Source organism: Corvus hawaiiensis, chromosome 6, assembly GCF_020740725.1.
Source record: "Corvus hawaiiensis isolate bCorHaw1 chromosome 6, bCorHaw1.pri.cur, whole genome shotgun sequence".
NCBI lineage: Eukaryota > Metazoa > Chordata > Aves > Passeriformes > Corvidae > Corvus > Corvus hawaiiensis.
Genome location: NC_063218.1, coordinates 55,869,930 through 55,895,324, shown reverse-complemented (window position 1 = coordinate 55,895,324; position 25,395 = coordinate 55,869,930). Strand labels below are relative to the sequence as shown.

Sequence of the window (25,395 nt, the reverse complement as noted above, 5' to 3'; positions counted from 1 at the left end):
AATTTTTTCAGCAAAACTTACTATGGAAGATTTAGAAACTGTTTGACATTTTCCTCCTGCAAGAAAACTTCCAAATTCTATTGGATGCAATTTTCTGGTTGATGCACCTGTGAATGTCCTGACTGCCTTTCTAACCTGTGATGGCAGAACTTCCCAAGTACACAGAACAAGCAGCTCCCGTGACACTCTCAGAAGTTTACAACTCAAACAACCAAATATCCTGTCAACATGATCATACTGTAACCAATTCTGCTGAAGCACATATGTAGACATGTTTTGAGTTATTAGACAAAAAAAATCCAAAGTTATTTGTTATCATTTTCTTCAGCTCTGCCAGAATAGCAAATTCAGAATTTCACATGCTTAAATTATCTAATTTTCTGGTCCTGCTATGGTAATAACAGTCAGGATTGCAGCTCTGCAGTGTAAGGTCAGGCAAGCCATTGCCTCAGTACCACCAACTTCTGAACAGAGGATCAGTGCTGCTCCTGAAGCAGAGCATCCAAACTGTTGCTGAGGGCTCATTGCCCATCTTACCCAACTTCTTCTCTGTGGTCCTTTCCCAAATAACCTGACCCCTTTTCCATTTTTGAGAATGTGTGACATGCTGGTACAGGCACATTAAGAAGCCAGCTGGCACTGAAACTGACCAAAGCTAAATCAGTACAAATTTAAGTCAAACTATGAAATGCCATTGAATCCACAACCACATTTGTTTTGCAAGGGCTTCATTCACACCCATAGCTCTTTGTAGGTCAGGCCCTACTGTCTCCCTATGCCAGCCTTTTCCCAGTTGTCTGCTTTGTCTCTCTTACCCCAAGCAGTCCAACAGCTACAGACTCGATTGTGTTACTGTGGTGTATGAGACTACTGCATCTCAATTTACCAGTCAAACCAGTCAGTGGCCATTTCTCTGTGCTTGGTTCAGACCCAAACCCATTCGATGTGCAGAAATTAGTTATAGCTAAACTTAGTGTGTTTCTGAACACATCTCTATGTAAGGGTGCTTGCTGAACTCACATTTTACTGCATTAGATAATTTCATGGACCATCTATGATGACCTCAGACAGAAGGCTGAGATGAGCTGGAATGAATAAAGGAAACAGGGGGTGGAAGAAAAAGGGTTTGTAAGTTTACCACTGTCTTTTCCCTTTAAGAATGCCTGCAATAGCCAACACTTTAGCTTCAGAATCAGAACACCGCACAAGTCACTGTTCAGTAATGCAAAAAACAAATTGTTGCTCATCTCAAGCAAAAATTTCATACCAGTTTTATAGAAAAAAAATCTTGAAATCAAGTATCCATTCAGCTGTGCCATTTTATACCTGCCTATATTTGATAGTTTCAAAGCAGCTATTTTAAGTGTCTTGACCATTTAAGCAGAAAAAAACACATCAAGAGCATTATTCTCAATTTCTTTTCCAGTCAGCCCTTTCTCTACCATGTCCCAAATGCTCATCCAGTTCTAACAATCACAGTCCTACATTTTAGCATTACAGGAGTTAAGAACCATGCATGTCTCTTGAAATGAGTTTTAAAGTTAAGAAAATGTCAACTCAATGATCAGAACAAAAATCAGCATGCCCCACTAAACAGTTCAGAGAAATGTTTTTTTCACAAGGTTTTCTTAAAATTCTGGGAAACTGAATATTTTACTGTCTTTTAAGCCTCCATCTGCTGGATGTTCAGTGCCTAAAAAAAATTCTCACTGAGAAGGAACACAAAAGTTACCCATGTGTATAATAAGCAAAGTTCAAATCTTCCATTTATGATGCTAAACCTGTTGCCAAAGTACTCTAAGGACCTACTTGAAAAAAATGCCATGGAGTCTACTTCCTGATAGGATTCTCCTGCAGAGGAGAATCAAATGATATTTTGTCACTGTATCCATGACAGTTTGTCTTTACAGCCTGTTTGGGACTACTTCCTTCGGGATTCCCCCTCCTTGCATTCCATCTTTCTCTGATCTCCTGAAACAAGGCTAATGAGACAGTAAAAAGAAACCTTACTGTTTATCCCTTTAAAAAAAAGTGAGATGACACGTGACCAGCTTAACCATGCAGCAAAGCTGATCACGAGTACACAAACACCTCTGAGCAAATCAAGGTCAGCTAAAGTAGGTCAGCTCCATGAGCCAAGCACCCACCCGGGAGTCAGGACCTCTTTGCACAAGCCCCATCAGTTCTGGTTACCCCCAGGCAAGAGGCAGCTATGTCCAACGCACACATGGATTTATTCTGAAAGAAATGCAATTCATAACTTTATGAATCACGAGTGTCTCGTATCTCAAAAGCGCAGTTTCGCAATGACAGAGGAAAACTGTGGTGTGGTTTCCTGAAGAAGCCATTGAAAAGATACTCATGGGTAATGACTGAACCAAAAACAGCTCCAAAAAGGAAATAATCTACTTCCCTTCGCAGCAGTATTCCATTGCTGGAGTTAGGTGTCACAGTACAAAGTGGTACAAAACAGAAAAAGAGGTTCTTTATCTTCCCTAGCAGCAGCGTGCTGCTGCTGGAGGCTCCCAACGTACACGCACTTGGGGAGATTTCAGCTCAGCAGCACGAGGACTCCAAGTGTCCCTGGGGTGATTTCAACATGCAGACCAGCATCCATGGGCACAATGCTGCAAGTAACAAGCAGTTCCTACATCAGAACCTTTATTATGGAATACTCCATAGGAATCACAGGAAGATCTTTGAACTAAAGCAGGGTAGTTTCCTTTGCCCTCAGTACTTAAGGAGCAGCTGTCAGAATACTTCATACCTTCCCAGTATATTGATACTGTTTGGTTTTAATGGCTCCCTAACACTATTTGCAAGTACTCTAATCTCCCAGAAGACAAAAAGCTGTGTGGCTTTCTCTCACATGCAGATCCATCTCACCACACTCTCTGGTGCAAAGAAGGGATTTTTACCCTGGTTTGTTTGTTGAGGTCACCCTCTTACCACTGAGTCCTCAGCATGTCCACCAGCCCCTGGCAGCCTGTGATCCCCATCTGAGTTTTGGAACTCCTCCTGACATCAGCAGTTCATGTTTTGACCCTGACCACACACCCAGAGCTGCTCCAGCCTCCTGCAGCTCCTCCAGCCCCTCACAACAGGGCACAGGGATGCCCTGCTCTGTGGAAGGCAAAGGCACAGCCCTCAGCTGCCCAAGAGACCCCCTCTTCCAACAGCTGCTCCACATCTTTCCTAAGGAAAAAGTAGCAGGCTGGAGGGAAGCAGCCCATGGATTTTAACCAGCCACAAAGCTACAAGATAAACAATTTTGACATGTAGGGAAAAAAGTCTCCAATAAACAGAAGAAAAACTCCATGTGCAGTTTCTCAATAGATCAATCTGACCAGGTACACTCCCACACCAAAACCATCTGTTCATCAGTAGAGCCTCTGAGAAAGCAGAACAGGTCAGATCATGGCATCACCTCACAGCTTTGCAGACTCTCACAGTGGTGATGGAGACACAGAACAATGCATTTTATGTTGTTCACAGAACACTGAGATCAAGAGAGGTGGTGGTTCCTATCTCTCCTTGTTTATGAGGGAAAGCACCTACAGTCTTTAATTCCAGCTACTTTAACAAAGGACTTCTCTGCTGCCTCAAAGAGTCAGTGGTAACTAAAATAACATTCTCTTGCATGGAGAAGCTCAAAACTAGACCCAGAACACAGAAGTGTCTCAGCAGCGCTCAATAAAGGGGAAGGATCACTTCCCTCAGCCTGCTGGCAGCAGAACTCCTAACTCAATCCAGGAGGCTCTTGGCCTTCTTTGCTGCAAGGGCACCACTGCTGGCTCATGAACCATAAATTATCTTTTCTGCCAAGCTGTTTCCCAGCTGCTCAGTCCCTAATCTGTACTCAGACATGGGGGTTTTCTTCTCCAGGTGTAGGACTTGGCATTTCCCTTCACTAACTTCCTAAGGTTCTTCATAACGTTCTTGGAGACCCTTTTCTCTGGTCTGTAGAGATCCCCCTGCTTGGTAGCACACTCATGTGGTCTCTCAGACACTCCTTCCAGGTTTGGATTTGTCTGCAGCTCTAAGTAGAAAGATTCAGACAGCATGGAAGGAAAGGAAAACAGGCTAGCTCCGGAAAGAGAGCCCAACAGAATTAAACAACCTCCAAAAATCCTAGCTCGTGCTCTTCTCTCAGTGAAGCAGATAAATATGTGTTTCAAGGGTGTGTAGTCACACAGGAAGGCCTTATGGATAGAAGTATGGATCACCTTCATAGTAGAAAAGGAAAAATGGACCAAAACCAAAGCCAACCCATGGCACTTCCAGGAATCAAACCTGTTCAGACCAGCTGTGCTACGGATGAATTATTTCCCTCCTTAGCAGGGGACTGGGATATACCTGTCGTGATAGAGCTCAAGGTCTAGCTTACAATTCTACAGAACAGCCACTGGAGACATCATCAGAACCAGCATCCTGATTATCCAGCTGACCCTCAGCCACAGGAGATTCCATTTCCCCTCACATCTCAAGAGTTTCTGCCTCCCTGCCTACCCACTGAATCCCAGCTGCAAGAGTGTTTCAACAAAGCTTGCTGGTTTGCAACCATTACTGAAAGCTTGATCTAGTATAAGCTTCTCGTCAGCCAAGATTAGACTCTTTGAGCTCTTATTCTTTGAAGTGAGCTTATGGCCCGTTTGCATATTTCATTCTGGGCAGCCATCAAAAGGAAACATCACAAGGGAACAAATCAAGCCCTTGTGAAAACGTGGTGATGCACACTCTTGGAAATCAGTACTAACATGCTGCTGCTACCAAAGGAATTTGGCCTGCTTCGATAATCAATCTGCCAGCACATGCACTCCTCAGGTTTCAAGAAACTGCTTTCCCAGGGAAAACAGAAAGAGACCTGCCTTTCTTGGAAGGCCACATTTCAAGGGATTTATGAAACCTCTACACATGAAACAAACTGTAGCCTCTACACGCTACTGGAACCAACAAGTCCTCACATCACCAGATACTGGGTATAGCTCTCAGTGCTGCAGTAATTCCTAAACCCAGCCCCAGCACACAGAATGAGACTGAACCAGCACTTCAGCTGTCTCCACTTAGAGCAGGAACCATTGACTTCTGCCTCAGAGCTCTACAAACTCTGTGTTTTACTGAGTGCCTTACGACATTCTATAGACACATTGAGATCACCACAGATATTCTAGGAACACATGTTCATATTTCATCTCAAATGTCAACATGGATACATTAAGGAGGGTTTTACCAAAAAAGTGTAGCTGCCACACAACATCTGTAAGGATCTCCTACAAGGGGTAAGAAAAGTTACACTAAGAATTACACCCAGGTCTAACTGTAAATGAAACATCCACTCTCAATCAGCACACTCCTTCATGCTTTTGGATGTCTTTGGATTTCAACAGATCCTGCTGATCAAAGACAATCAGACTGATTTCACTGGAAATGGATACAGCCATTATTCCATAAACTGGAATAAAAATCAGTCATCCTGAGAAATCCAGCTGCTTGTAGAAAAAGGAGTGAGCTCAATGTCAGAAATGTTTTAATTATTTAAACCCAAGAAACCCAAGCCAACCTAATTTAAAACAATGCTTCAGAAATGTTGTTCAGCACAGCACCCCAGCATTTCTGTAATATAAGATACAGAACAAAATAGCATTAAAAATAAGATCCATTCACGTTAAATGTTGGTAAAGTAAGTTCACAAAATTTATGCTAGGATGTGATATTTAATATTCATTTATTCCAGTCCTTCAGAAGATTTTGCATATGTGTGAGAAGAAACAAGGTGTATTTTCAAGACTGGGGAGGATAAGAAGACTTAAAATTAATAGACAACTAAGTCCTTTAGGCCAGTTATTTCAATCTACTCATTTGAAATCAACATCAATTGTTCTTTTAGTAATGACAGAGTTAAAAGAAACAAACCCAGACACAACAGAAGAAATCTACTCCCTCAATTACTGCAATATAAACTTAGCTGAAGTCCTGAGTTTCCAAGCCAGGTCCAGCCTCCAATGTGTGAGGGACATACTGTTTCACAGCCACTAACTGCAATCCTTGCTCACCAACCCTAAGCCAGCCAAAGAATTTGGAGGGGGTGGGGGGCAGAGCAGGGTGTGTGAAAGACAGGAAAATCCATCCTACCATGTGGGTAAATCAATTATCCAACATTAATGGACTTCAAGGAAAAACCTAATCGAAGTTGATTTCTTTAATAGCTTATGTACTTCCAGCGTGCTTTGATCAGAAATACACACCCAAACCCACAAAACAACAAAAACCTTCTCAACTGAGGAGGCAGTGGTTCTGTGAAGTCTCCCAAGTAGTACACATTACTTCTGATCTGTCAACAAGGTAAGATGCACTGTAGAGTCAGCTTCAAAGACAAAATTTTTAGAAGACTAGAAATTAGTCTGTAAGAGGACTGTACACAACCTGGACTGACATTTCTGGAGCAGGAAAAGCACACAAGATAACAAGTAGGTAAGCTACTTAACGCACTCCCCATGTTATACAAACAGGGGGAATTTGCAATCAGTGCCTCTGTAACTCACAGCTGGGAATGCCTCCTTTTTGCACTTGCAGTCCAAAAGATGCCGCTTCTTGTTTCAAGATTTCATCCAGCTCCTAAATACGAGCACCAGTTTACAGCAGACAGATGTTTCAGATACAGGTCTTAAAGACTTCAATTAGCCAAACAGAACAAGTAAGTTTCATATTGTTAAATGCACATCTTCTAATCTAGAGATGATGAATAAAGCCCAACTGTACACGGTAAGTATTATTATGACTATGATATGATCTGGGCAACTTTAATTTCCTTACTGCAGCTCAATGAAGCTCCTGGAACACAACAAATATTCTTCTGTAGTTCATAATCTCAAAAGTTGTCTTTCAGTGGCAGGAAGGCAAAATCCTCTCGGAAGTTCTAACAAATGTGTCTTTTAAATGAAACAGCAGCCTAGCAAAACACTTCCTCATTTATGTCAAAAGTAGAAGCTGTGTCAGCTCCCTCTCTAATACCCACTCTGTCTGATCAGTGACTTGGCACACCATGGAACCCCTTCCAGGGCTTCTTCCTCAAGCTCAGAACTACTGCTTGTACTTTAATGCCTCTTGTAATAGGATCACCTGACTAACATTTCAAGTAAGTACAAACTTTAACTCAATTCACTCTTCTCACTGGCACAGCACTACCTTAGTACTCCATTAGTTACTCCAGCTTCCAGCCACCAAGCCTTCTGGGCTTTTGTCAGGTTCTGATTTTCTTCCCTCCTCTTACTGCAGCATTGTAGGCATCCAAACCAGACAATACATTCAAGCCATGGCACGAATAATACTACCCAAGTAATATTTTCTCACTTGACTTTTAAAGTTTATGCATTATGGAAAGTTAACCATTTTTCAGCTGAATAGATTGAACCACTGCATACTTCTTTCAGCCTCTGAAGTGCATCTACTAAGGTGAAAATCCTAGTTTCCTATATTTTCTTTTGAGTTGAATCACCTGGTCCAAATACTTTTAGAGATATTGCACAGAGCTGATTCTGTTTTCCAGTCACATTACTACTACGACAAACCCAAACACATTTGGCATGTGCAAGACCTTTCGTTCAGAGATCTATTGCCAAACTACAGCTAAATACTTTATATCTTCAGGGAACAAAGCATTGGAACAAGAGAGCAAAAATATCACAAGAAGGAGCAAAGACAGGTGGTTCTATTTATAGCTGATACTTTCATTTCCAGTTTTTGCATTTTCCCTCTGGTCCTGCTGGATTTCATCTCTGGCTGGAAGAAGCCATCCCTGCTCTCAGCACTCTGCCAGCCTGACAAAGCAAAGCCAACAGGCTGTCACTTTCCCTTCCATCCCAAAGTAAGCCCTGGGAAAAGGAAGAAACTCTCACCCTGCCTGGAACCAAACTGGGGTACTCCTCACTTTGACTGCCTCTCTACCATTTCCTCTACCTCACATATCCTCAACAGGTTCATTTTCCCCCACTGGTTTCTTAAAATCTCTTCTTGACTTCACACAAAATCAGCTGTCAAACACAAATGTATCACATCCATATGAACATCCATATTTCTTCCTTCAGACTATCTTAGAGGCTCAACTTAATTTTTGTTCTCCTGCAATACCAGTGGTTTTTGGATAGGAGGGCATCACAGCTTTTTGTTAAGCGTACAAGCAGGAATCTGCTAAAAAAATAAAATTCCAGAGAACATACAATGATGATATAGCTACTGTATACATGAACCAAGTTTGTGTGGAAACAGAAATTTACAATTTAAAATTATTGACAAATTTCCAGTTGTAAGAAAACCTCTCCCCACACATGGACCTGATAAATAGCTGCAGCTACCTCCCTGTGCACCTGGAGTCCCTCTGTTGGTGGAGCAACAATAAACACTGACATAAATAAGCTCAGCAGGTTCCTTTCCTGAAGTAACACTATTTGCCCATTAAATCCAAATCAAACTAGTGAAACCCTGACACTGCAACAATTTAGCACTTGCTAAATTGTTTTATGGAAAACACGTGAAGAAACAAACATCAAAAAAAGATACACATGTCATTTGCAGCCTCAGTCAATGCTTCAAAGGTAACAACACCACCTATTCCTGAAATCCAGGTTTTTAAAGGAGGCATTTACTGCTAAGGTTGAGAAAGGCAGCCTCTCCGAGCGACGACAGCTCACACTGGGGCATTATCCCACACTCTGCCCTTCGGAGAGAGCCACATAAAGCAGCTGGAAGCACAGCCATAGAGAATGCTGAGAAGTAGGGCAAGCTCCCAAGGCCCCCCGAGCCAGCACTAATATTGACACAGCACATTAGGAGCAGAATTGCTGTAGCTGACAACTCCCTGTCCAGCCAAAGCAGTGCTAAGGACTGCGACGGAACAAGGCAGGAGGGCAGCACAGCGTCCTCCAGTTCTGAGGGACAGTGAAACCACAATGACAACCCAAAGAAGTCCTTTAGCAGGACATTAAAAGTCAAGTTAGATGGCTCATTGTACCATATACTGAACACTTAAGTGAATGCTCTTGGCTTCTACTACAGCACTAGCTACTTTTTATGCTTCCTTCTCTCTTCCTTGGATAAACTAGAATTTCTGTGCAATGTGACACATGTTCAAGGTGAGCCCCAAACACCCTACAACGTGCACATCACTAACGCCAGCATTTTGAACAGCTTTGGTTTTGAGGCTTTGTTTTTGAATTATAGCATTCAAAGCAAGGCTTGATGGAGCAAATTAAGTGACAGTTTAGGGAAAAAACATCAAGAGTATGGCTTGGAGAAAGCTGTATTTGTCTAGTTCAGGATAAGCATAGGATACCAATGAAAACCTCGCAGCAAAGTTTCACAGAACAGCTGATAGAACATCTTAGTGCCAAAGGGATGGCTTTATTTCCTTTTTATTCTCCTGTCACTCTTCCCCCAGATTTCCCTTCCAGTACTCCAGCAGAGACTTTTATAAAGTCCCCAGAGCCTGTGGAGTGTGTTGAATTCATCAGACTGAATAATAACTTAAAGGGAAAGCACAGTCTTCCGGGGAGTTAGAAATCTCAGCTGTCTTGCTGAAAGGTCAGATGATAACCAGAAGCAGCTCAAAGCAAGGGGAGGAGAGGTGTCAGAAAAGGGGAAAGGAAGAAATGTCCCATTCAACTACAGCAAGTGGTTAAAATATCCCTGTTACAGCCTTTCCGCACTTTCAAGATATTTACAGCACTCCCACAGGATTTGTTTTCAACACGTAAATAACTCCTTGGTTTGAGCAAGACAAGGTGTGCTGAAACCTTTCTACTGATCCACATCTGCACTGTGACATTTTCCTTGCTCTTTTGTGAATGACAAATTATAAATATACAGACACCGTAGAGGAGTATTTCTATCCACTCTGCAGTCACTGCTGCAGTGGGAGCATGAGCTTTATTTTCTTGAGAAAGGCCTTCAGCAACAGGACAGCCCTTTAGAGAAATGGCTGATACAACAGAATCCTTTTTTGTGCCTCTGTACATTCACGCTGATGCTGAAAACCACCAAATTGCCAAACCTGTGACACTCAGCAGCCAGAGATACAGCTGGATAGAAGCCTCAGACCTGCATTTTCCAGACAGGCTTTTAAATCTATGATTTCTAATTTAAACCATCAGTCAAGTTTGAACGCGTACTTTTACATTACGACTGAAACCGAAGACATTTGAAAATTGCTGCTGTGTTTGGAACAAAGACTCATGTTCCCAAATCATGACAGCCTTTATAAAGGCAGAGGAACGATCAGGGAACACCAGCAGTTCACTTAATGGGATCCTTATGCTATGTAGACATCTCAACCATTACAAAAATTAAAAATAATGGAAATGCAAGTGGGGAAGAACAGTGTGTAATACAAACACATACAAAAAAAAAAGAGATAAAAAATCCTGCCAAGACCAAACATGGGCAACTGAGGAAGAAAGCCTGTTCAGAAAAAAACCCAACACAACAAACCACAGCCACCCACCCCAAAAAAGGACTCTTCATAAAACTGAAGGCTGCGTGCTTGAATGATTTCTTATCCTTGACTCAAAGATCCATCCACGCAACACCCTCCTTTCCTCTCCTAATCAAGAACGGATGCAACACAGAGCAAAGGGACATCTGACTAACAGTTGCAACCAGAAGTTTTTCCAACCCATTGTTTTATTCCAAAAGACAACATTCCACGACCTACGCAGTCTGATCCCAGTGGACCTAGGAAGGATCACTAGACAGTTCACATTCCTCCTCAAAAAAGCTTAAGTAGGTTTAGATGATTTTATTTCTGCAAGTAGCAGACTTGTGCCAAATATTAATAATGCAGTCCCTTAGTTAACACTTACAAATGCTCATAATTATTTACAGCTCCTGAACAGAGGAGGGCTTGGATATCATCCAACAAGTCCACAGCAATTAAATTTATTAGAAAATAGAGAACTTTCTGCTTAGTAGAACAAGAGAGGCAGTGAGTTCTGCTTAAGGAACAACGAAATAAACTGGTCCTCTTCATCTTAGAAAACTGGCAGGACCAAGGTCTACAAAATCATCAAATGTCATGGGGACATCAAACAAAGCTTGGCTGAAAGGCCAAAAACAACACAGCTCTTCACATAAGGTGGAAGGCTGTGGAAGCTCTCTGCCAGATAACAGGAGGGCTAGAAGCTCATGTGGTTTGCACAGAGAGGTAGGACCAGTTCCTGGAAAGGAATTCTGCTGAGGGGTACCACCACATGTGCCCTGTGAAGTACTTGAGCTGAAAATAACTGTGGGCCCTCATCCTACTCTTCATCAGGAGCAACTCACAGCCCTGCTGGAGGCAGGACTCTACAGGAACTGGGTCTTCATTATGGCACACAATGGTCTCTCTTGCCTTCTTTTGGTATCAGCAAAAGGACATTATCTCCATGTCTAAGTATTCAGAGAAACTTCTATTTACAAGTATGATATACATGGAATACTCATAGGGAAATTGTGAAATATACAACATCCTCAAAAAACCTTTCTGGGTCAACTTTGTTTTAAGTTAACTCACCCACAATTACCACCATCCCATCACTCGGCACCAGGTGGAACATTTGAACTGAATCAATACACATTACGAGTTTAGCAAAGCAGTTTGCAAAAGCTTAGCTTATCAGAAAAAAACCAGTCTAATACAGGAAGCCAGGTTTATATGCTCAGTGTCTGCTTTCGTAAGTGGAATTTCATACCCAGTTTGAACAGCTGAACTTCTCTGCAGCACCCTTGCACTGAGCAAGGAACCACGTAAAAGTCAGCAGGCAGAAACCACCCTAAACAAACACTCAGAATGGCAGTCCCAAGCCTCACCTTGCCAAGCACTTCAGTCCATACACACTTCCCCACTCACCGCGAGTCTTTCCTACAGTATCAGATCTTTCCTATCATTAAGTAGAGCTCTCAATTCACTTTTTAAAAGAGGCCAAAAGGAGCCACTAAAGCAGGCAAACTGTTACTCATCATAGAATCATTAAGGTTGGAAAAGGCCTCCAAGATCATCAAGTCCAACCTTTGAGCTTTGATTACACAAGGGGGAAAACGCAACCAGACAAACATGCTTAGAACAGAAAAGAATCACATATTTCAGAGGATCATGTACTAAACAATAGATAGAAAGAGTTCTGGCTTTTTTCAGAGTCCTATTTTTCTGCAGTGTTCACGTCAGTCTCATGCACTATTGTGCCCTGACTTTAACAGAGAAATGCATTCCCTTTCCGTACGTGTGTTTTCTTCAGTCACTCATCTGAGGCTCAACTGCAATGATTTTTAAGGATATCTGCTAAAGTCCCTTCAGCTGTCTTCAAAGGCTCTGTCTCCTCATCCACATGCATTGAACTTATTTGTTGTCCCTAAAGGTACAAGCTTAAATTTATATTCTATAAATTCTGAAGTAACTGACTAAACACAAAATATTTACTCTGAGTAACTTAACTGACAAATGTAAAGGCACTTTCATTATATTCATGTTAAATCAGTCCATCTTTGTTTTCCTAAACATGAGTATAGCTCCCCAGGTTTCTCTCCCACTTTTGTCCCCCTCAAGTATCAGGGCTCAAAATTTTCACCTAATCACAGGTATTAAAACTTCATATTCTTATTTCAAAATAAAGAAGTGTTATATTTTTCTCCCTTTAATTATTAAGATTACACATCAAAAGTGACGTTTGCTTCACTTTTTAGTTTTGCTGACCAAAACTCATGGATATTACATTTTATCTATGCTTTAGAGAATAACAACATGAGAACCCCCTGCAGTATTTTTAACCTTAAGTTGTTTTGCTGCAAGTCTCCGTAGTTCCCTCCTCTCCGCTCCAAGTCTCTCTGGCCATCCCTCTCCTTCTCAGCCTGGTAAAAGCTGTATGTCCTTTCACTTCCTTCTACTCAAACACAGAGTATCATACAGATAAGCAGGCAAGTTTTATCTTAACACTGATACCAGCTTCATTCATATCTGTTCCCTTGTACAATCATGTGTTCTGCTCTCCTCTGCTACAACAGGAGGCAACCTCATCTACTATTTTATAGGACACACTGATATGCTGTAACTCAGGCCAAAGTTTACTTTACAAAGATATCCTGCAAGAACCAATGTGTTGTAAGAATCCATTACCTGCCTCCCACCTTTTCTGTTCCAAAGCTTAGTTCTTCTTGTTCCTAACTTCCAACTTTTCTAGCCTGAATTTCACTAAGTCACCTATCTGCTATTAAACCTCATTTCATTTTCTCCTACCAGATAACATTATCAGCTCATTAACTGAAGGACTAATCCAGTGAATTGCTTCTTCCTCCTTTAAGTAAGTTTAGTTGTGTTCCTTTCATCTGACACCGTAAATTTATGTTTGCAAACCAGTTCATTCCTTGAACTCTTTTCAGTTTTCTATTCACACTTTATCAAGTCCGAGAAAGTATTAAAATTATGACATATTTAACATCCTCCATAGATCAACCTACCTTTGAGTTCAGCTTGATATCCTTGTTTACCAAGGCACAGATTCTTTTGTGCACCTCTCTAACGCTGCCCTGGGAACTGCCAGTCAATAAAGTCCTTCCACCCTCAGTCACTTCCTCTTGGAAGTGCGACATACAGAAACAGGACTCTTGGCTGCTAGTTAGAAAGGGCACATCTATTTCTCAAGCAAGCCAAGTGGAAATTGCCAGAACCAATGCTACTGACTGATCTTTGCTCAGCTCACACACAGTAACTATGAATCAGTTTGATAGTTTATTTAACACAGGGCTAGGTGGATTTTTACCATGCAGCACAGACTCCTCTTTGCGAGATGCAGGTGACAGAATTCACACTATTTCATTAGTTGAGAAGCTGAAAATCTAACCTTTTAACCCTTTGTAACTGCAAGAGTTTTTAACCTCCTGGCTTCAGCATTCAGCTGGGTACTTCCATACAGCACTGGTGCGTACCTAACCCCTCAGTGAACTGTTCAAAGATCCAAAATAGATTAAAACTAATCCTGTAAAGAAGTAATTTTTAAAAAAACTCCAAGTCTGAGTAGATGACAGTAAGGTGGTTCAGGAAGTCAAACAGATACCAGCACTGTGAAATGGAGGGGAGAGATGATCAGCTCACCAGTGAGTGTCCATGTAACTTCCCTTGCCAACACACACCTGAATGTGGAAGCACACAGGTAAACTCCTAAAGGGAGATTACAGCAAAGTAACCCTACAAAGCCTCCAGAGTAATAGAAGCATTCAAGAAACACTCTGAAATGTATTTATTTTGTTTGTGAGCTGTTGCTTTGGATAAATTTGCTCCTTTTCTAGAAGGCTGTTTTATCAACACCCAAGTGAAATCCATCTCCAAAGCACAGGAGCACAGCCAAGAAAGCACCTGGATGAATGTTACTCCTGGATGAATGTTACTCAGGTTAGGTTTAAGAAACATTGCTCTGTGTGGGGATGGCACATGAAACCATCAAATCTTACTGCACTGAGATGACTGATGCCTACAGCTGAGCAGTGGGAATGTGAAAACTATGAAAATAAAAGCAGAACACAACAACATAAGGAGCCACCAGGAACTGAGTGACCAGCCCTTTGAAGGGTGGAAAACAAGGACAAGTTCGCATGTGGAAATCATTGTGATGAGTACACTTCTGGAAGGATATGTGGAAAATACAGAACTCCATGATTGAAGAGAACCTCACTCGCTGCTGCCAAACAAAGACTCAGCCAAATTCTGTCATAGGGAGGAGTTAAAGGGGATGTGCTGAGTTCTATCTGGAGGTGAAAAACTGTAATCCTTCACTACAGCATGCAATGAGGTTTGCTAGAAAGGGCAATCAAAGTTAGCCGTACTTATCCCTAACGTTTCTCCTTTAAGCTAGTGCATCAAGATTCTTCCAGGTGTTTGAAGGGCAGGGGAGTTTCTTTTTCTGCTTCCTGAAAGTCTTTGAAATCCACTTGCCAGCCACTCCTCCAGGCAAGCCTGAGAACTTGCACCAATATTATTCTGTGACCTGGTTGCCAACACAGCATCGCTCCAAAACATCATCACTGCCACACAACACACACACACAAAAGAGCAAACAAAGCACTCACAGAACTGAGACCAAAGGACAGAAAGCTACACACAGGCAATTCTAAGGGTGAATTCTTGAGTGTGGGTATCTGTAAATAAAGTCAGAGGCCAGCTAAGACACCAGCTACCAGGTTTTCCAAATGCCACACAAAATCCAACAGAAAAAACAGGTTTCATTGACAAATAACAGAAACCAGTACTTTTCCAGGCTTGTCAAGGGACACCATCATTCCAGTATGTTTGGGGCTACAGGAAACTAGCAAACCACAGAAATATCCTAAAACTAGAGGATGAATCGGATGAGTGACCAAATATTTGTTTTAAAAAATAAGAAGCGTGCATCTGAAACGTGTGCCAAAGAAAGTAGATTACACAAGTGTTACAGCACACCATGAATGAATCCATGGAGGCTTAGGCACTTGCCTGAGCAAATCCTGTTCTAAAAGGAATGCTCATTTTGTCTAAAAAGCACCCAGAACTCCCCAACACTAATTTAAGCACTTAAAGGAACTTTAAAAATCATAAAATGTTGAATAATGATCATCAATACACTACAGCACTACCTGGGTCTCTAATGAGATACCATTAGGCGCTTTTTGCTCACTGTTTTGTTACATGGAAGAGGGTTTGTTTGTTTTTTTTGTTCTGCTTCTACCCAAGATGTGCAACTATTTGGTCCTTATTAGTGTTCACATGCTCTAGGAAAAAAATAAGCCAATTCACTTTAAGGAGAAGGCATTGATTCACCTGTTATCTGCTGAGTTAAACTTTGTCTTACATTCCATTTATATTCCCCATAAAGTTGAAAATTTTTAATAAATAATAAGGGTGCATTACAGTCTTACAAAGTTTTTCATGCCACTGAACACAAGAACAATTCTCCTGAATAGCTATTTGATAGGAACATCAAGAACAAACTATGGTGCCAATATTTCTCTAAATGGAAGCCTGGATAGATTTTAGAGAGCTTTGCTTCTAGAAAACAGAATATTTAAATGAACTGGCAGCAAGATGGGATCTATGCCAAGTTTGAGAATCATTCTTAAGCAGCAATTCAAGATTTTCATTTTTTTGTTGGGTTTTTTTTTTTTTTTTAACAGACATGTCCCCTCCTCAAAGGCAGCAGAGGTGTGAACAATTAGTGAACTTCAAACCACGTATTATCTTGGGGGAAAAAAAAAAAAATCTTCTTCCACCCAGTCTCCTTCCTATATTCCATTCCCTCCAGACTTCCTGGCAAGTTTAACTGGAGACATTGCTGGGTCTCTGCCAATTTTACATAAATTATCAGTTTGACAACAAGTTGGACACATAAGCATTCAGCTCTGGCAAAGTCAGGTGATGGTGGTGAATGAGCTCCTGAGAGATTTGAGTATCTGAAACACTTCTATATTTGTTCATCTGGAAACCCAGAGGCACATGGGCCAGTGAGGGGAAAGGGAAAAGAGTCAGAGGTCTGCCTGAGTTACTATTCCTTGTTATAAAAGAGAATTTTTTAAAAATGGCACAATAAATACTGAAAAGCTCCACTGTATAGCTTCAGAGATGAGAGTAAAAAGTTGCTTATTTTTCTGGCTTCTGCATTTCAGTGTCAAAGCCAGATTTTTTCACAAATTTTTATGTAGATTTATGAAAGAAATGACCCAACACAGCTTAATCCAAAAATACTCTGTCACAAAGCCTCTTCTTCCACATGAAGGTTGCAGTGTAACACATTTAAAACAGCACTCTTCACACTTCTGCCTCTCCCACCTCTCCTTCAGCACTACTCAGTTTGTGAGCTGTGCTGTTTCCTAACCTACAAAAGCAGAAATGTTTATGAAGCCACAAGTTGTATGGGATCAGTAATCTTAAAACACTCTTCTGGAGCAAACACTTAGTGTTGAGACCCAGCAGATTCCCCAGGCCCAGATCTTTGCCTGAACACAAATGCCACCATGGAGCAGAGGAACTGGATACACGGATGGAAATTCTTAGCCAGGAAAGAGTTGGAGCATTGATGGAGGCTACATTGTCCATGGCAACCCAGTTCAAATGATCATCAAAACTGTTGTCCCAACTCAACCAGCCGCCCATGGATGATGCAAAGGATTCATGTGTCATTATAAACCAAACTGCTGGGCACTGAAACCAGGTAATTCTTTTTGGCCATAGGATTTTGTCCTGTCAAAGTAGCCAAGCAGAGCCCTGATGATCCTGCCCTGAACACTGGAATTTCCCACATGTTCCTTGAAAATCTGCAAAAAACCATCAGTCAGACGAGAATTCTTGGGAGGAGCACACACAGAAAGGACACAGTCAGAAAACTTGCACAATGGCATCAGCTGTACCCAACTGTTAAAATTTGCTCTAAGATGGCGAGTTGATAATCTCCACCAGGAATGGGAATATACAAACAGTTTCTCCAACAGCTGACTGCAGTCACCTTCTCCTCTGTTGGTTTTTTCCCCCTCATCATCTGATTCTTGATAATGACAAAAGCATTAGAGTAAGCCAAATAAAGAGCCACTCCAGCTAAGAAAATAAAGCAGGCATTTTCTATGGAAGAGTCTCATAGTCAAGTCAGATAAATGAGGACAGGAATTACCTCATTCAACAAATAACGCCAAGTACAGTAATTGAGATCTCGTTATTGCCAGCTCGGATATCTTAAACAGACCGAACTAGATTTTAAAGTGCTTTAATAGGGAAATACCCATCCTTCTTCAGACTATTTCCTGGCCAGACAAGCTGACCAAGGTGCACATGTCTCAGATAGAGAAAAATGTATTTATATAAAGGTCCTAACATTTCTAACAGAAGTGAAACAGAAAATCCCAACACAAATCCAAACTAGCATAAATTCTTATATCTGTCTTTCTATTTAAAATAGGAATATCCAATAGCTGGCCTTGTATTTCTAAAATATGAATTACTTCTAGTACTTCTAGAATTTGGACCCAAACTGCATAGCAAGCATTTGACAACATTTTGAACAGATTGTTCTTTAATTACAGCACACTTATGGCAATTCTAATGTTTTTATATGACAAGTCCCTCTAAGAAGTCACTGAACCTGACTTGACAGGTTTCTAAAATAAACTACAACGTTCAGAGGCTGGTTTGGTCATTGCAGCAAAAATATATTTTAAAGTAAGAAAAAAAAGAAGAAACTCTACAAATAGGAAGAAAACAACACTATTTGTAATAGAAACTTCCAAGCCATAGTAAACTGGGTATAGATTAAAACCACAGTAAAATGTTATTCTAGGGCAGCAAAATTTGCCTAATATTCTGGGGCTTTATCAGATTGATAAGGAAAAAAACCAATTTCAGGTATCAGAGCCCTCTAAGACCACATAAGTAAATTTCTGGATTTATGAATTTGGGCCACATCCTGAGTGTAACACAAAAATATTCTTAAGTATGTTGAGGGCACAGTATTGATACTGACTTTTTCCCGTCAACCTATTGAATTAATTTCATCAATAACAAACCAATTTGCAAATGCAAATGCCAAGATTACATGAAATGTGTTGGCAACAAAGCACATTGGGAAAGGCAACACAGGAATAAAAAGACATCCTGTTTCTTAGTCAACAATTCTAGAACCTCAAACTGGAAACCACAACATGGTCAAGACAAGGTTAAAAAAACAAACCTCCAAAACAAACATCTGATTTTTTTGCAATCTATTCTGGACCACAGATTCTATCCCTGAAAAATGAGCAGGCCATTCAAACCTATGGGCAAAATAAATATTATTTTACAAGGTTATATGAAAACTAGTAAGCCAGTAGCCAAAGTGCAGCAGAAGGCCCAAAACTCAAGGAGATTGAAAATACAATTATCAGAGGTCCTTGAGTGAAAGATAAAAATATCAGTAGAACTCAAACCAAAGCCAACTTGCTGCCACTCTTAACAACTATAATGCATATACACAATATAAAAGATAAAAGTTTTAATATTTTAATAGATCATTTTGCTTCAAATTGGAACAGAAGTCCTAAATTTCATAACACTCCAAGAAAAATCCACAGACAACAAAGAAATCCATTCATCACAAGTTAAGGAAAAGAAAACCCAACCAAACCAGTTCAAGGAAACTATAAAACTAACTGCTTTAAAGACAGAAAAAAACATTCTTACCAAAAAAAAAAAAAAAAAAAGAGAGAAAAGTTAAAATAAAAGTTTATTAGGTTTATTTTCTCCTGTTTTTTCTAGGAAGTAACTTTTCCTTCTCACTTCACGTGACAAATATTCTGCAGTACAGCATTATTTAGCAATATCTACCGGTCTTTCTGATTTTTTTCTTTTTGGTTAGGCAAATTATAAAAGGAAAAGGCACTTTAGGGAAGTTTTCATGATAAAACTAACTTGAGATCAAGAATAATAGTAATTTCTGAGTTCTCTGGTAGTCTTACTCCATTCACCCTTCAAAACCTACATCAATCCCAAATGAATTATAAAAACTTCAAAGTTTTCTGAGTAGCCCCGTATCAAGAATACATCCAATCTTTAAAAAAGACATGGATTCAATTAACTTATTTTTAGCTGATACAGAAAGGAATTAAGGCAAAAGACTGCAACTTAATGAGCACCTAAGAATTACTATAAAGTGCCTTCCTAAGAAGGTGATTTCAGAGACATCGTGCCAAAAGATGCTGCCTAGGAATCACCAAACATCCTTCCCAGTGCTACAGCAACTACCCATGGGAAGATGGATTTCCATCCCAGCCACACAGGGAGGAGCTGTTAAGGATTTAGCAATGTGTTTGCTGCCCTTCCCAGGTGCCCCTAAACTGCCTTGTACCTCTGGAAAACAGAGCCCACCAACATCTGCAAGGAAAACCCTGCCAAAACAACCCCAAAAACTATAACCATCTGCCTCAGCTGCTTGGACTCATGAACAGGCCTCTTGGAAGTCAGCAGAGAATGTCAACACCTTGGACCCCAAGAAACATGGCTTGTTAATTCTCCCCTCTAAACTCCTGCCAAGGAGATCTCCTGCTCTCTAAGTAGCCTACTGCCATCATTCCTACTCAAGACCAACCTACTAAACTCCAGCACAGCTTCAGTGTGGGGTCACAAGCTGTTCTGACATCAGCAGCTGACCCAGAAGTGCATCTGACACAGCAGACATTGAATAACAGCTTCTCAAATGGCAGCAGACTGAAAAGGTTACAAATTCTCAATGTGCTGCCTAAGAAATATCTTTTTGCAGCTGCAAAGGAGAAAGTGTGACCTGAACAGAGAGAAGAAAGATGAATCCTTGCAGGCATGGAAGGAGCTGGGTCCTCAAACAATCCTGTACCTTACACATGAAGAACCTATTATCAGCCAGTTCCTGAATTGAATTAAACTATAAACCAGGAACTTAAGCATCAGCTAAAATAAATTTGAAATAATACCAAACACAACAGAAACTATCAATCTTCTTTGGGGCAAAGACTGAAATGTCAGACTATTTTTTTAGTTAATGAATATTCTAGACTAACAAAGCCTGAAGATGCTGTTTTGATCTGTGTTCTTCTGTGGAATGGATTAAAAAAGAAATTACATTTCTCAACATCTGGTGAAAGATCAGGTTTCCAAGGAGATGAAGCCTGGGCCTTGGATAAGTAGCCTTACTGCATTTTTCCAACAAATTGAGGTAAAAAAGGCAGGTGCAATGTGCAGTTAATGGCAGTGAGTTACCTCAATATCCACCCTATTCAATGTGCAGCTCAATTAAATAGACATCACAGGTTATCTGACAATGTTCAAAGTGATTAAACACAGGTAAAACCAAATGGATAATCACAACTGAGATTTCTTCCTCACACAAAAAAATCCTCAAAACTTAAACAGGCTTTCTGAATAACTCAATACACCAACTCTTAGAAAGAAAAGCCTTCTGATTTTTTAAGTGCAAAATTTTTCTCCTTCAATGTCTTGAGTTCCAACTGTGTAACACCTGAGCATCAGTTGGGATTTGATCTGACTAAACCTGGAACATATTTCCTACCGCAATGCAAGACCAGCACGTACACACAGATATATACACACCCCGCAGGCAGAGCACACCTTTGCTTTGCTTCATCCATCATCAATTTACTACCTAAAATCCATCTACAGCCACTCTTAAAGAGACTGAAAGACCCAGACTGAAAGCTCTTTCACCAGGTTTGAAAATGCCATAAACCACCTCATTTGCATCTTCAAGCACCTCCAAAACATAGACCGTAGTTTCTGTGGGTTGATCAAGCAGAACTTTCAATAACCAAATTTCAAAAGTTGGTAACTGAGTTCCAGTCAGCATCATCCAGTCAGCTACTGCATTTATCAAAATCAATTACTGCAGGCTGAAGCTCTCAAAATATGATGACAGCCAAAAATTAAAGTTTCAAAACATGTTTAATGTATCAAAGTAAACAGAGAAAGCTTAAATATTGCATTCTGTAAACTTTGTGAGAACCAAAAAGCTACACAAGATTAACAATATGTATTTATTTTGGGCTTCTCTTTGCAGTCATTTGTGTATGATATGCCTTTATACAGCTTTTGTTGAAGACAACTAACTTCAGAGAACTTCCTAACAATTGGGGATACAGGCAGCTGCTTTTTACTACTTTTCTGCCCTTTATTAGAAAGAGAACTATGGACAAAAGTGATGATAAAGGTTAAAAATGAGAAGCATGCAGGTTACAGAACTGAAACAAAGTCACTATAGGATGCAGCAAATTTACTTTGTTTTACTTAACAATAATGGATTCCTTCAGGATTCCTGTAGCTCCTGTCAAAGTGTAACAACACAGGCAATGGGCCCCATGCTGAAAACAGCTTAAAATACTGTATTTGAGCATGATTCTGTACTCCTGTAAACAAATTAACCTGCAGGCCTCCTGGTATTTCCAGCGTGCTTGATATCAATTCCCTTGGAAAAACCTGCCTTCCTCACCTGCAGCTCTCACAGGTCTCAGCTTTGCCATCAGTCTTGCACTGCATCAAAGAACTGTGTGCAACTTTTAGCTCCACCAAATAAATCCAATGAATGCTCTCTGTTCGTATTCCTGGTTTCTCAAAAGAATCCTTGAGAGCAGGTATTTAAAGGAAAAAAAACAAATCTCCTATGAAGTCCCCCTACAAACATCACCTTCCCAATACATCCCTAGCAAGGGTCCCCAAACACAGCAGGTCTCTTGGGAGCACGTGGTGACAGTGACATGGCAGCAGGCCCCAGTTCCAGCTCTGGCTCTGTGGAATCCCAGCTCCAGCCACCCAAGCTTCCTGACACCCAAACCAAACAGCTTTCCTCACGTTCTCTGTGGTGCTTCTCTCTTGTCTACTCTCCCAAGGAACTTCTTTTACAGAGCTTGAGCCTACACAGGCCCACGCACCACAGCTGGCATCCAAGCAGACAATGCAAATGCACAGCACGGAAGAGAATATGGGATAAAACAGCATAAAACCCCAGTGAAATGCTGTGGCTGTAGAGTATTTTACACACTCAATTTCTACAAGCAGGCATAAAAACCCAAGAATGGTCATGAGAAGCACAAACCCACAGAAGGCGGGAGGAGTAAAGCCTTTCCCTTAATAAGCAGCTGTGGTTTAGAGTAACCAGAGAGAAGTCTGTAGTTCCTGATGTTTCAAAGAGCTATTTACATTTGCATATTCCTGGAGGATACAAAACATACCTTCTGAAGAGGGCAGAGTTTAACCTCAGCCTTCTGCAAGACCATTTACAGAGACAGTTAGCCAGAATTAATACTTAATTGGAACAAACATCCTTTCTTTTCTCCCTTGCAGACTTAGCTGCAGCCTGTGTATTATCAGTCACTCACATTTAAAAAGTCCTTTTGATAAAAGAAAAGATAAACAGGCAGGACAGGTACTTTTAATACGAACACGTTAAAAAAAGAAATACAGTATTTTGAATGTTGAAGTTCCAGAATTTAAAAAAAAAAATTCTACTTAAGAGATTGAATTTTGAAAAGAGATTAGATTCAAAATTATTCAAGCAGACGATCACGCTCTGCAGCTGACCCTTTCTACCTCACATACTAAGGAAATACTTTAAAATTCCAGTAGGCATATTTGCTTCCAAGGCAAGAAAACACACCCACTTGTTCTTCACCGTTATTTTTCAAGTACGAAAATCTTCCCAAAACTGTTATAATCGAGGCACTGGAGTAACAGAAACCTCAGCAATTAAAAATGCAAAGTGATTCCCTTGCCTCCCCAAGCGCAAAATCCTGATCTTGGGAAGCCACCTTCGTGCTCCCGGTGTGTTACGTTCACTGCTGAAGGAAAAGCTTCCTCTCCTTGCGACAGGAAAGGCGCACACAGGTGTCCGACAGGGCACCGGGAAAGCTGCTCGGGACTAGGGGGATCCCCACGGAAAAACCCCCGGCGGGTGCCCGGGATGCTCCGGGCGGACGCGAGGAGCCCCCGGCCGTGGGGCTGGCACCTGCTCGCAGGTGGGACCGGCCGCCGTGCGACACAAACAGGGAATTCCCAAGTACCGCCATCCTTCTGGGCTTTCACACGGGGCCTCCCCGATCCTGGAGTGACCGGCGGAGATCCCGGGGACCCGCTCGGACAGGGCCGCTCCCGTGGCGGGGGAAGGGGCACCGACCCCTCTGTGAGACGCACCCGAGCCTCCCCATCCCTGGGGGCGACTCACACCGGGGAGGGGGCACAGCCCGGCACGCCCCCCCGGAGCCCCGGGACCGCCCATGCCCTCCGCGGGACCCCGGCCCGGCTCTGCCCGCGGGGTCCGGCTCCGGGCCCGGGCCCGTCTGTCAGCCCCGTGCCCCACGGAGCTGCCCCACCGCCGGGCCAGCCCGCCCCGGGGCCGCTCCGTAACGGGGCCCCCGCCGCGGTCCCGGCTCCCGGAGACACAGCCCGGCACCGCCGCCGGGGGGGTCCCACCGCCGCCATCTCCCGGTCCGGGCTCCCCCCGCCGCCCCCCGGCCTCTCCCGGGGCTCCCGCGGCCCCCGGGGGCGGCGGCTCCGCCGGGGCCGCGCTCCCCCCCGCACCCCCCCCGCCCCTCGGCGCCCCCCGCCCGCCGCCCCTCGCGCTCACCGCGGCTCCGCGCGCCCCTCGCCGCGCCGCGCCCGGCCGAAGGGAGGGCGGGCGGGGGTCGCGGCCCCCCGGCAGCGCCGCACGCCCGGCGCAGGCAGCCCCCGTCCCTGACCTACTTTCCGCCTGGCTTGCCACCCGACGGCGCACCACTAACCTACTTTCCAGCCAATGGCACCCTCCCCCGGCCCCGCACCGGACGCGCCCGCCCGCCAACGGGAGAGCGGCTCCGCGGCGGCCTCGCCCAATGGGCGGCCGGCGAGCGGGCAACGCCCGCCCTCCCGAGCGCCGGCAAATCCCCGGGCGGCCCCGCGGCGTCGGCCAATCGGAAGCGCGGCTGCGGGCCTCGGTCCCGCCCCCCGGTCAGGGGCGGGGCTGAGCGACGGCGGGGCGGTGCCGCGGGGACCCGGATGTGGTGATGGCGGCGGGGTCGGCGAGGGTTCGTGGCGAGTGTGCCCGGGGTGGCGGGCAGGGCTTTGCCTCGCCCACGCTTCTTCCGCAGCGGTGCCGCCCGCGGCTCCCGCCCGCTCCCCGCCCCGCCTCTGGGGCTCGCCCGTGCCGCTGCGTCACTGCCCTGTGACGTCAGCCGCGGCCGTGACGTCACGCGCCGAGGTGTGAAGGTCATGGCGGCGCTGCCCCAGCGTGGCCGCTGTGCCTGGGCCTCGTCTCCTTCCTTCCCTCGGCGGCGAGGCCTCGGCCTGGCCCTGGAGACCCCCCCTCGTGCCTCACGGAACCGGTGTCGTGGTGTGACGACCCATCCGCCTTCAGGGTCACCTTCTCCGGGCCTCAGCGCACGGGCGCTTTGCCCTCGACCCAGCCTGCCAGAGGGTCTCCATCGTGTCCTTCAGCCCACCGCCGCCTGGGCTGCATCCATCCGCAGGTTCCCGGTGCTCTGGAGCCCCGTGGCAGCCCCACGTCACCCCGCCAGCTGTGTGCGTGGGTCACAGTAGCCTGTCACGGAGTCTGTGTGGTGTCACACACCTCATCTCTGAGCCCTCAGCCTCCAGCTTGTCTCGGAGGCACGTGTGTGATGCTGGTTTAGCGTGTCTATCGCTGATGCTCCATCGCCTCCCAGCGCGGTCACACGGTGCCGGAGCTGCTCACGGCATCAGTTGTGTTCAGCGTGTGCAAAAGGCCAGCGATGGAATGTGGTAAAGCCATCTACTGCACCATCTTCTAGTCTAAATTTAGACAATCCACACAGCAGTGTAAAGGGGATGTGTTGCAAGAACATAATCACAGCGTAGCTGCTTTCAAATGCAAACATTTGCTAAACGTGATTGCG

The 25,395-nt window shown here is 43.3% G+C and overlaps 1 protein-coding gene across 7 annotated transcripts in view; it reads right to left on the bottom strand.

The window, feature by feature from the left end:
• ARNTL (aryl hydrocarbon receptor nuclear translocator like) overlaps window positions 1-24,268 on the bottom strand; it is a 47,899-nt gene extending 23,631 nt beyond the window's left edge. For 3 of the 7 annotated variants that reach the window (XM_048305578.1, XM_048305582.1, XM_048305583.1), the window contains exon 1: window positions 24,230-24,267. The gene's annotated coding sequence lies outside the window, so the exon portion shown is untranslated. Of the gene's footprint in view, window positions 1-1,020; window positions 2,079-2,147; window positions 2,170-24,113; window positions 24,178-24,229 lie in introns of those variants that run through there. The other 4 variants (XM_048305584.1, XM_048305579.1, XM_048305581.1 and 1 more) reach the window with 4 other exon arrangements.
• Window positions 24,269-25,395: the final 1,127 nt, after the last annotated feature.